Consider the following 13,837-nt stretch of genomic DNA (forward strand, 5'->3'; position numbering starts at 1 on the left):
TTTGTATAAGTCTGTGGAATTTTGACTATGTAGAGCACAAACCTTACAATGCCTCGCGATAGTAAAATTGCGAGGGAGGAACTAGATCGAATAGTTCCTTAGCAAACTCTCCGAAATATATCTTGTAGAATACCAACAAACAACCTCACGCCGATGTTCCAAGCTTTGAAACTTAGAGACAATTCTAAGTAAGCAAGTAAGTCATTTCTATGTTTCAGAGACTCATTGGAGGCTCTTCAATGAGTCTTCTAGCACGACGATCCACCAAATCAAGGTAAATTCATGAAAATCAGCCCAGTAGTTTAGGCGCTACGGTGGAACACACAAAATCTGGATACAAACATACATACATAGACTAAATTCATAGGCCTTCCTTTTGGCTTTGCCATAGTCGGGTAAAAAAGAGTGATAGGTAGGTTACAATGATTACAACTTTGTCGTGATCTTTAAGAGGGCTCTCTCCGTCACTCGTTTCATACAAACGTAGTTCCAATTTCATTTGAATATTAAGCAACCAAAGTCCATGAAATTTTGCAGACATATTCTAGAAACTAAAATCTATGTCTGTGGTTTTCCAGATTTCTGTTAAAATATTCGGTTTCAAAGTAACGCGGTCTTAAAAATTTACATACAAATCTTTGAGCCCCTGTAATTTTAAAACTACATATTTTTAGAAAAATCTAAAACACCATAGACACAGATATTAGTTTCTAAAATATGTCTGCAAAATTTCATGGACTTTGGTTGCTAATATTCAAATGAAATTGGAACTACGATTGTATGAAGCGAGTGACGGAGAGAGCCCTGTTAATCGTACACATGATATTTTGCTTTTAAAGACTTTATATTCGCTTTGGAAAATTTTAACTTAGCATATAAATAATATGTTATATTTTCAGGAGCTCCTCTACAACATTTCAAAAACCTTTTACGCCTCATAATACTTTAACGCCGTTGTATAAAACTTTTGTTATGTCTCTAACCATTTCAGTTTCTCAGTTTTCCGACCAACAATTTTGGGTAGTTTTGTATTTACACCAAAACCCCTTCTTAGCGAGCAGTTATTGCCTTCTTCAAAAATAGGATTGTGGGATGTGCAGAAAATGTTTTTTCATCATGCAATATACGAGTGGTCTTCAATCATTCCTTCAAATTGATATCTGCTTTCCGTTAGTAAAATGAGTCGATTTCACACATACTACTGTGCATGTTTTTTCGTTGAATACATTTTTCGATTGTTTCTGATAGTACATAAAAATCATTTCTATTATTAGCGAGAGTTCAGAGATAATTCAATGCGTTGCCGGCTTTTTAAGAATTTGTTGATCCGCCCCTTGAAATACGCTCATGTTGAAATCTAGTGGGTACTTCACCGAAGGAAGTTGCTAACACAGTTTTTTGTGCGCGTGGAAAAAAGATCTGGCACAATGGATGGAAGTGCACCAAGCACCCAGGTGGTGAGGGTGAAATTGCTTACGGTGGCGTGTGGTACGGTTGTAGAAAAAGGAGTGTGGAATAAGGTCAAACAACGCCTCAAAACACTCTCCGTTATGAAGGCGATCATCACCTCAATTCACTCCATCATCATTACTTGTTATTGATACAAATGTGTATGATAAAAATACAGAGTAAACAAGAACTAGTATTTTAATAGCTGAAGGAAAAGTAGTTACTGTATACCAGTACAGTATTCAATGCTATCAGCGGCCTGATATATCACAATTTCAATGATTCGCTACGGTAAATTCCTCCAAAGCGTATATAATACCCGTTGTTGGTTGGATGCCAATTTATATAGGCTTTAGGCTTTTGTGTCAGCTGGAAATTGCGTTTTGTACCGCCCTAACCTTTGTGCTGCGATTTACCCGCATTGATTTTAATGAGCACATCGAATATTTAACGTACCTAATTACGTAAGTACATACTATTCTAATCTAATATTCTACCTCCATGTATTAAATATTTATTATTACGTAATTAATAATAGCGGTGATGCCCTAGTGGTTAAGACGTCCGACTTTTCGTAGGGTCTGGGGTTCGATCCCGGATACGCACCTCTAAGTTATGTGCGTCTTAAGCAAACAAGTATCACTTGCTTTAACAGTGAATTAAAACATTGTAAGGAAACCTGCATGCCTGACAGTTCTCCATCATGCTATCAAGTGTGTCTGAAGTCTGTCAATCCACACTGTGCCAGCATAGCAGACTATGGCCTAAACTTTTATAAATTCCGAGAGGCGACCCGGGCTTAGCAGAGTGCCGGAAATGGGTTGATCATGATGATGATGAATCAGAAGAGGAAATATTATGCGCTAGTCGCTTTTTTATTATACGGAGGAATATGAAACTTCTCTTTCCGCTTGTACTCCTACGGGGTACTCTCTCTTGATAGATAAGAAGAGGAAGGTACACCCTTTATAGATAAGAAGAGGAGAATTTCATTCGAATGGCTCTACCTGCCTAAAAAATTTCTCTCGAGATTTGAAAGTTTTCTTACAACTTCGTAACATGGAACGTGAAAATTTTACATCAATAGAGAGAAGCTCTACAGAAAACTCCCAAGATCTCCCCCTGTCCAGAATTCCAAAAATGGGACACACTTTTGTAACATTCTTAAGGAAATCTTAGATCTAGCTAATACAAATGAGTACAATTTTGTACTTTTGCCTTTTGAAAAGAGTAACTGCTGAGTAGTGAATTTCTTATCGGCTCTTTCTTCTCAGTAGAATTTTCTTTCCGAACCGGCGCGCGGTAGTCTTGTGTAAAGTTTTTGACCTTTTTTTTACCATTTTTTTTTATTCATTAAAAACAAGCGCTTGACCACAATGAAATATGATGGAAAGTGATGATGTGGCCTAAGATGGGACGCGTTTACCTAGAAGATGCCTTTTTACTCATGTTTCAAAAATACCATCGGCTTACTACAGAGAAACTTCTTAATAACGTAACGCGGTAGTAAAAGTCCACTGGAAGCCATTACGGACTTTCGCCGTTTATATCAATTGTTGTTTTGGGAACAATGCGAGAGGCAAGTTTTTGCCGAGTTAATTACTTCCAGTTATTAAGGAAATCTGATTACAAGAGAAAGGAAAACTTGCACAAAAGCATAATAAAGTTATGTCTTTAGAAATAAAGAAATTACCAAAAAGTATTTTTTTTAATATTCTATCGAATTCTAGAAAATGCAACATGACCATTAAGATAGGCAGTAACAATGTCAATATTTTCGATCTTAATTTATTTAGGACTCAATAATATAGGCATAAAAAACTCTATATTTGACCTTTGATTATAATGTTTCATTACCGCATTAAAAAAAAAAATTGTATCTTTTTTCTTAGTACGGATGTCTTATCCTTGTTCCTAGGGTTCCTAGCATGTTTCTCTATTTTTCTAAACTCATATTTGACACAGGTTTTCTTATTAGTCCGCTGATACGCTACAGTGGAAAGAAAAGACCCTATACGTTGGTCAAATCAAAACGTAGTGACGTTTTGATTTGATATCCCAGAGTAGTGACTCTGGGATATCAAGGTCCAGAATGCTCTACATGCCCCCAAAAACTAAGGCATGAAGCATATAGTATATATCGGAAAAGCGGTCTCGTTATTAATTTTTTAAAAGAGCAGAACCGTTGATCTCACTTGGGTCACCGGTTCTGCTATCACTATCCACAATAGAAGCCAGGAGCAAAAGCTAAACAAAACCTGATCTGAATATCTAAAACTAATTTAACTTTACGTTACCATCAATTTTACTCATAAATTGTTGTTATGAAATCTCTACCCACAAAGCTTAACGGAACAACTAAAGAAACTAAAAGAAAGAACTAAATTAATTGAAAGAAACACTGGATTGAAAAGGTAGGTAGGTAGTCAACTTATTTAACACCGTAGGTAGAATCAAAGCATTTTGTTACGATTAAATTTCACCATAAATTATTTTTAAAACAACACTGATGTAGATAGTAAAATAATTTTAATACTGAAGGTATTGGAAGGTACTGGAAGTACTTGCTCAAGAAAACCAAATAATGAACTAAGATTGTTGTTTGTAATATTTTAATTAACTAATCAAGAAAACGAAACATTTAATTTTAGATCTTGATTTATAATAATTGTCAGGAATTACCAATTCCTGCAATAACTTCACTTCCTGCAATAACTTCACTACCTACCCACTTAAAACTCTGGGTGTAATCTATAAGGGGATTTTGCAAACAAACACGTTCTAATTGAATTTATTTTATTACGAAACTGTAGGTAGATTTAGAATAGAATAGAGCAGAATTATTTTTATTCAACTAAACTTTTAAGAGGTATTTTTGAATCGTCAAATGCATCTACCACTGGTTCGGAATGCCTTTCCTTAAACCGAGAAGAACCAGCAAGAAACTCGGCGGTCGCTCTTTTCAAATATTTGATTTACAATATTATGCCATGAATACAAATAACTGAAATCCCTTGCGTTATTTATCACTTTATCACAATCACTTTATTACGTTATTAATTGGTTATTTAAGGAAAAGACTCGTTTTACAATATTTCGGCATGAATTGCAATTGCTATTGCAATTCTGTGCGTTATTTACTTTTCACAAACATTTCACTACCATAACGATTATTTAAACGAAACATCACTTGTGAATTTAGCTTAAACGATTATAGGAATTCACTAATATTAACCACAACTCGAAACTACTCTGTAAATATTATTTTAAAGCTAATAATAAGACCTAGCCAACCTAGCCTTCTATTTTAGCACTAAAATTGGGCAGAGTTTGCCCCTACAACCTTTCTCTAGCGCGTGTTGAAAAATTAATCCTAAATTCTCGTAATTCCGAACAAGTCCAAGCCGGCAGCGCCCCCACTTTTACATCATAGCGACAGCAATACTTGGCTCCCATTGGTTCTACTGTTTCGCTTTGCATATCAACAACTTCTATTGGCTGCCGGCGTCGTACGCGCTCGGAAATTCTTGTTGCTATCCAGAGTTTGGATAGTAGCAAACTATTTAAATAAACTAAGGTTAAAATTATAATGAAAATAAGCTTCTAAAATTATCTTAACTATTTAACATAGATTCTCCAGCAATTTGAACAGCAAAATCATTACACAAAAATAAATAGGAAACATAACGAGTACTTACTTACTTCCGAGCATACAAAAACATTCTTTTACATAAAAATAAATAGTAATCAACGTGCATCATTTTTATATTAAAATTAACACTAAAATTGCATGATTTGATTAAAAACTATACGGTTTAACCTTAACTTAATAGATTTATAATAAAAGTAGTTTAATGGAGTGATGAAATAAAAGCCCGCCAAGCCTCCGCGGCGACACGGCCATTCTGCGCGCGATGCGTGCTCTGCAGCGCTTTACTTTTGAGGTTCAGTTCTGTAGGCAAAGAAATTAGCTTTGAGGCTAGGCACTTCCACAGTTAACCTATACCTATAAATTCTCATTTATTATTTATTTAGAAGCAAGATTTTTGCAATGTAGGATTCCCTTAGACCAAGGGAAACCCTAAGAAACTTAATTCATATTTTTGAAAGAAGTTATTATTGCATAATATTAACATTGCTCGCTCTACGCGAAAATAGATCAAAGTAAATTAAGTTGTGTTTAACTGTTCATACTCATATGACAACAGTGAAATAAATAATCTTACACATAGCACATGGCATTTGTTGAGTAAATAAATTATTTTTATGTAATGTCTAAACTGGTCATTCCACATGACAACAGTTAAGTTAATAAATTATTTCATAAAATGTAACTGCTCATTCCACATGACAACAGCTAAGTAAATAAATTATGTAATAATGTGTAACCGCTCATTCCACATGACAACAGTTAAGTAAATAAATTATTTCATAATGCGTAGCTGCTCATTCCACATGACAACAGCGATTTTTTTTTAACACTCAAAACACTGCTCATAATTGATATGAATACAGTTATATGAAGTGTTAAGGGGCAGGATGTGAGGGGGACAGGTCCACGAAGAAGGCTCTAAAAGAAGGAAGAATGGATAGGAAGTTGGAAAGGTCGATGCTGTGCCTCTGAGCGGTCCTGAGCGCCGTGTATCACAGGGGACCATATTTCTTTTCGGATAGGATTAACCATTGATCGGCTCCACACGTCAATAGTTATTTTAAATAGATTGGTCGTTGATCGGCTCCACACGTCAACGTACCTCTTTATGTTTTTTTTTTTTAACATTTTTGTTTTATTTTTCAGTCAAGGTCAAAGTCTAAGTCAACATCAAAATGGAATGTCAATATCATCATAACTTATTTTATTTTATTATTACTTATTATTTTAAATTTGCCATGTGATATGAGTAAGAAAAAGAGTTTGAGAAAGACAGTAAATTATACAGTCACCGGGCATAAAATCCAAGCTTGCTTTGGTCATCGCGTAGGTCATCTACCCAGCACAACGATTGATGACACAGCTGAGGGTTGCGAAGCCAGTTGCTGCTGATCATCTTGAGGCGACACGGCCGCCTGAAGGGTTGCCCTTGGTTAGCCGCCCATGACAATCGATTAAATCTTGATTGGGTACAGCACATGAGAAAACTCTGTAAAACTTTACAAAACTCATTAAACCCGAGGCCAAGCGAGGCCTTGTTTCTGTGGTTATTATTAAGCAAGAATAATTAATAAACTAAATCTGAAACCAAGCGAAGCCTGGTTTTTGCAGTTGTTTAGTAACAACAGCTATTTTGGTACTAATATAGTCCAATTGTTTTAAATTATAATTTTTTTTTGCCCGCTCTATCAAACCTTTGGCAGACTATTTACCGATAAGTTACACAACTTGACGAGTTTCAGGGGTCCCGGTACTAGGTACACAGTTCCGACGATTTGAAGGTCAGTTAGAAGCCTTCTAGTGCCAAGTGCCCACGATTGAATTAATTTTCTTTTCTTTTCTCTTTTTTTTTACACTTTAGGATAGCACGGAGATATTCATGACAAGAGAATAAATAAGACATTTCTGCTGCTTAATATTGACGTTAACTGTAATCATTGCTCTAAATTTGTGCTTAAAAATTTAGCATGTTGGTACGCTCGCCCATCCTGTATTGTATACTCGAAGTTTTGTAAGATACGCCCAGCGTAGTGGAACTTGCTTGGACTCCTTCAGCGCTTTACAGTCAGTTACCAATTACCTATTACCGTGAACTTACGCCCAAGAGCAAAAAGTGCTAAACCAAAGGTACAGCTGATGTTTAGCATCCGTAATCACGTGCTGATAACCATTGTTGTCTTTGGGTCAGTCAAAGCTAAGACTTGCGCTTCTGGCACGAATGTAAAATCCAATAGCTTACCTTTTTGAATTTGGTATTGTAAACGCTGGTATAAGGGTGGAATAATCTCTTCTTAAATAAGTTAAAAGGGAGAGCAATAAAGAATAGAAAATATCTGGCTAGGTTATCAAATGAGGCATCGATCGAAAGGATATGAGAGCTTCAATCTTTTGGAACTAAGTTAGACGAAATCATCTATTAAATTATCACGATATTTCAGCAGTGATCAGAAGAAAGATAACTATTGGTATTAAATAATACAAACCCGTTATACGAGTATGAAAGGTTGTTTAAAATAAATTATGACTTTCTAAGTAAAAATTGAATGAGATAACTTATAGAGATGCTAGTTTCTAGAGTTTATAGAGATACTTAAGTCGATAGAGGCTCCAGAGTTAATAGAGATTCTATCGTCGATAGAGACTCTAGAGTCGTTAGAGATTCAAGAGTCGATAGAGGCTCTAGAGTCGATAGAGGTTCTGAGTCGATAGAGATGCTAGAGCCGATAGAAATGCTAGAGCCGATAGAGATGCTAGAGCCGATAGAGATGCTAGAGCCGATAGAGATGCTAGAGCCGATAGAGATGCTAGAGCCGATAGAGATGCTAGAGCCGATAGAGATGCTAGAGCCGATAGAGATGCTAGAGCCGATAGAGATGCTAGAGCCGATAGAGATGCTAGAGCCAATAGAGATGTTGATAGAGATAAGTCGATTTCCTCGCGACTGGAGGAAGAAGCTGACAGGAATTGAGTTAAACGTTGTAGAATATTGATGGTTAATTTGGTTGCTAAATTGTTTTTATTTAATGTAAATTTATGTAATTTAATTTAATTTAACATATTGCATGCATATAAGCAGAATTTGGCTGTACCTTTTTGTCTTTGTAACATCTCCACTGTTTACCCAAATTCGCAATAAAGAAATTTAATTTGATTTGATTTGATTTGCTCTGATCTCCAATGAAAGGAAGAGACGCGTAATAGAGACGAAATTGTTACACAAATCGGTTTTACATCAGAAACGTTTGCAACTCAAATTAAAGTAAGAGTACTCATGATAATCAGGACTTCATGATAAATGCACGCTTCCAAAGAAGGTACCAGGTTTTGAATAATAATTAAAAATAAAATATTAAAAATTCATTACTTTTGTCAATTTATTGGCGTTCCCAATAATCATTCAAATTAACATTTAAAGCATCTTTGATGTGTCCAGTAAAAGTTTTATAGGTATCGTGTCCCAGACTTTTTTTTTTTGTTTAAATTTATTTTATTAAATTGCATAGAAAAATTTATTCTGATGATTGTCAAAAATAAAAAATTTGAATTATTTTATAAAAATTTAAAATTTAGGAGCTGGTTTAAAACATCTGATTTACTAGAGAGTTTAGTGTGAGTAGTCAAGTAGAGAAGATAACAATTAGTGTTCATCACTTACTGTTTCGATGCCTGGCTGGACGGCATCAATATTACCAATTTTTGCTCAGTGATGCAATGTCATTATGAGCTACGAACGTGTTTGTGCTAAATCTGTAAAATAACTACTAACACACTACTCTCTAAACCTAAGTATGTTGTGAGTTTACGGTAATTAGGCTCGAACGTGGTAAATAGCCGGTTGTCTATCCAAATCTTAGCACGACTTGAGCAAAGACTCGTAGTCACAGTGGTGACAATTACTTTTAGCTGTAGGAATATAATCACACACTCACGTACTCCCACGTTACCGTCCGAGTCGTAAGACATCGGTTATCTTCACTTTTTCACCTAGTTGTGGCTTGTCTGGAGCGGCTGCGGTAGCAGGACAGCTGGGCTATTCGTACTCTGCATAACAGGCGCAGGCGAACTCCGGCCATGTGCACCACCAAGCAGTACCTCTGGATTCACATCGTTAAGGCCAGGATCTGTAACATACTGAGCGGCAGAAAGGGATCGCTGGAGCGATCCCACTTCTGATATCGGAAAAGCGGTCTCGTTATTAATTTTTTAAAAGAGCAGAACCGTTGATCTCACTTGGGTCACCGGTTCTGCTATCACTATCCACAATAGAAGCCAGGAGCAAAAGCTAAACAAAACCTGATCTGAATATCTAAAACTAATTTAACTTTACGTTACCATCAATTTTACTCATAAATTGTTGTTATGAAATCTCTACCCACAAAGCTTAACGGAACAACTAAAGAAACTAAAAGAAAGAACTAAATTAATTGAAAGAAACACTGGATTGAAAAGGTAGGTAGGTAGTCAACTTATTTAACACCGTAGGTAGAATCAAAGCATTTTGTTACGATTAAATTTCACCATAAATTATTTTTAAAACAACACTGATGTAGATAGTAAAATAATTTTAATACTGAAGGTATTGGAAGGTACTGGAAGTACTTGCTCAAGAAAACCAAATAATGAACTAAGATTGTTGTTTGTAATATTTTAATTAACTAATCAAGAAAACGAAACATTTAATTTTAGATCTTGATTTATAATAATTGTCAGGAATTACCAATTCCTGCAATAACTTCACTTCCTGCAATAACTTCACTACCTACCCACTTAAAACTCTGGGTGTAATCTATAAGGGGATTTTGCAAACAAACACGTTCTAATTGAATTTATTTTATTACGAAACTGTAGGTAGATTTAGAATAGAATAGAGCAGAATTATTTTTATTCAACTAAACTTTTAAGAGGTATTTTTGAATCGTCAAATGCATCTACCACTGGTTCGGAATGCCTTTCCTTAAACCGAGAAGAACCAGCAAGAAACTCGGCGGTCGCTCTTTTCAAATATTTGATTTACAATATTATGCCATGAATACAAATAACTGAAATCCCTTGCGTTATTTATCACTTTATCACAATCACTTTATTACGTTATTAATTGGTTATTTAAGGAAAAGACTCGTTTTACAATATTTCGGCATGAATTGCAATTGCTATTGCAATTCTGTGCGTTATTTACTTTTCACAAACATTTCACTACCATAACGATTATTTAAACGAAACATCACTTGTGAATTTAGCTTAAACGATTATAGGAATTCACTAATATTAACCACAACTCGAAACTACTCTGTAAATATTATTTTAAAGCTAATAATAAGACCTAGCCAACCTAGCCTTCTATTTTAGCACTAAAATTGGGCAGAGTTTGCCCCTACAACCTTTCTCTAGCGCGTGTTGAAAAATTAATCCTAAATTCTCGTAATTCCGAACAAGTCCAAGCCGGCAGCGCCCCCACTTTTACATCATAGCGACAGCAATACTTGGCTCCCATTGGTTCTACTGTTTCGCTTTGCATATCAACAACTTCTATTGGCTGCCGGCGTCGTACGCGCTCGGAAATTCTTGTTGCTATCCAGAGTTTGGATAGTAGCAAACTATTTAAATAAACTAAGGTTAAAATTATAATGAAAATAAGCTTCTAAAATTATCTTAACTATTTAACATAGATTCTCCAGCAATTTGAACAGCAAAATCATTACACAAAAATAAATAGGAAACATAACGAGTACTTACTTACTTCCGAGCATACAAAAACATTCTTTTACATAAAAATAAATAGTAATCAACGTGCATCATTTTTATATTAAAATTAACACTAAAATTGCATGATTTGATTAAAAACTATACGGTTTAACCTTAACTTAATAGATTTATAATAAAAGTAGTTTAATGGAGTGATGAAATAAAAGCCCGCCAAGCCTCCGCGGCGACATATATATGCCAAGAAAGTCTTCAGTACGAATCACAATAAAACCATATGAAAACCAGCAATATACGCACTTGTTAATTACTCCATAGCGAACGGGGTTGAAGAGGATCGGGGGTTGAAACCCTACCATAGTTAGTTCATAAGCTGAAAAGAACGGAAAATGTAAGCGACACGGGGTAGCGAGGTGCTATTGGGAAATTGAAAAACTTTTCTCGTTAATGAAAACGTATGAATGTTTCGGACGACAAAAACTGTAAAACATGAAAGTTGAGATAATTAATAGAGTAGTTTTTAAAACTGCAAAACACTGAGATAATTTTATAGACTAGGTAGGTAGTGTACGTAATATAAGTTAAGAGTTTTACAACCTCATTATAAAGATTTCGTTTTATTTTTATTGCGAAACTAGAAGATGCCCTCGGCTTCGCCCGCGTGGATTTCGGTTTTTTAAAATCCCGTAGGAACTCTTCGATTTTCCGGGATAAAAAGTAGCCTGTGTGCTAATCCAGAATATTATCTATCTCCATTCCAAATTTCAGCCCAAATCCGTCAAGTAATTTTTGCGTGAAGGAGTAACAAACATACACACACACATACAAACTTTCGCTTTTATAATATTAGTGTGATGTGATTAGTGTGATACGCTTGACAACAATCATGCCTTAAAAGAAGCAATGTATAGATGTAGGCTGGAGCTCCCTTGCCTAGAAGATGCCTATTCACTCTCCGTCTATACCTATTATACAAAAACATTAATTTATATTGTGCCAAACGAGTCATTCGAGATATATAATCTACATCCACCACTCAGTTTAGGTATCACTAGATGATATCAAAGACTTCATCCACACGAATTTACCTAAGTTTAAAAAATTTGCGGGAACTCTTTGATTCCCCAAAATCAAAAGTAGCCTATGCCACTCTCCAGGTTTTTATGTAAATCAAGTCGTTCTGTTGGGGCGTGATTTAAGGAGAGGTCAATGAAGTGATTATTTATATGGTACGTCTCTAAGATGTTCACTAAGTTCATTAAGTTTTTTTTACGGAAAAGAACGTCCTTACTTCTGGACCTGATTGGAACTTTTAGTTTTAAGTTTTATGGGCAGCAAGATTGATGTCATTGGCTTTTAAATGGCTTCTGTGTTCAAGTTTTACAGCTTAATAGGTTTTACGTGCCAAGCATTTGCCATGTACGTAGACTTGGCAATCATCCTAGAGCACATAAGTGGTAAGTTCAAACATATATTGTCCATTAGTAAACAATTTAGAGAGTTTTTGAAAATTATGGAATACAGTACAACTACCCATGGATTTTGTCCAAACTTAATAAGTCTGAAACAGACCATTAAATACATGGTATGATTCAGATAAGATCCCGTGCTGAGATCTAAAGGCCTTAGTTTGATTTTGCTCGGACTTTAAAAGTCGCAGACATTTTGACTAGATAAATATGTAATAATATATCATCGCGAATTATAGCGATATCGCGATAATTCTGCCAATATCAACGCGTTAAATTGAGTGGTCACACTTGAACGGTTGACGTCTAATATATGCCAATTGAATTGTGGTTAAAATCGTCTAACGCCAAACGGTAATGGGAATGCCGTTGTAAAATTAACGCGTTATGTAGTGGTGACACCTACGGTTAACGGCTATTAACGCGTATTTCAACGGCATGTAGCCGGGCCATAAATCTAGTTCGGACAGTCAAAATCATTGGACTACTTTGATCCACTCCCAGTCAATGACCAGAAAACCCTGAATCCGAGTTTATTCGACTAATCAATCAACTATCGGAAGGGGCAGAGTCGTAAAGTGAGCCGAGATGAAAACTTGGCGGATTAGGAATCGATATTCCCTCATCCGGCTGACTTATCGTAACAGGGTTCAATGGGACGAGAATATCCGGCGCAGAACTCGCTGGATTAACTCTCAGTCAATACAGGATGTCTATATAAGTTGTATGTCATGAATCCTACTAATACAAGTGTGAATTAAAAATTTATAGCACCCCCGACAACTGAAGGTTACAGTAACTAGAAAAGAGCTGATAACTTTCAAACGGCTGAACTGATTTTCTTGGATAATAGCTAAGAACACTCTTGACCGAACAACGGGCGGTCGAAGTACACAAATTACCCAGGTGGTGAGGATGACATTTCACACTTTGAAGGTGCACTCGGCAATTCTAGAGATAATTTAGGACAATGTATGTCTGGCGTGATAATAAATCGAGTTTAATTAATTCTTCACAATGAAACAAAGTTAGTCGCATAGTGGAGAAATGAACGGGCGTGAAAGTCAAGACGCTATCAAACTCATCGGGGACTTATCGACGAAGTAATGAACGCCTTTGCGAAGTAATCGAGACGGAAACTTGGAGCAGCAATCTATGTATGGGTACGACACAGGAACAAATTGATGACTTATTTATTTATTTTATTTATTTAGTAATAGACTTAATTTAAAGAGAAACATTTTTCACCAGTTGTCATAGACCAAAGCACTAGATATACAAGTGTAAATTAAAAATTTATAACTCCCCCGACAAGTGAAGGTTAGGTACAGTAACTAGAAAAGACCGAAAAGACCTGATAACTTTCAAACGGCTGATCTGATTTTCTTGGACTATTCCGCGCCTACGATCTAAAGTATCTAAGTTTTCCAAAACATCATTTTCAAATAAATATTTATGTATTTAGACAACGTCCATCTTGACAGCTTGACATTTGTCAATTGACATAATATTATGAACCTAACGGTTATCTAACCTTCTTTTCTACAAGAAAACTAGAAAAGAGCTG

General features: G+C 35.6%; 1 protein-coding gene across 6 annotated transcripts in view; it reads right to left on the reverse strand.

The window, feature by feature from the left end:
- LOC123876970 (synapse-associated protein of 47 kDa) overlaps positions 1-13,837 on the reverse strand; it is a 96,484-nt gene that overhangs the window by 51,591 nt on the left and 31,056 nt on the right. The window lies entirely within an intron of this gene.

This window comes from Maniola jurtina, chromosome 22, assembly GCF_905333055.1.
Source record: "Maniola jurtina chromosome 22, ilManJurt1.1, whole genome shotgun sequence".
Lineage (NCBI taxonomy): Eukaryota > Metazoa > Arthropoda > Insecta > Lepidoptera > Nymphalidae > Maniola > Maniola jurtina.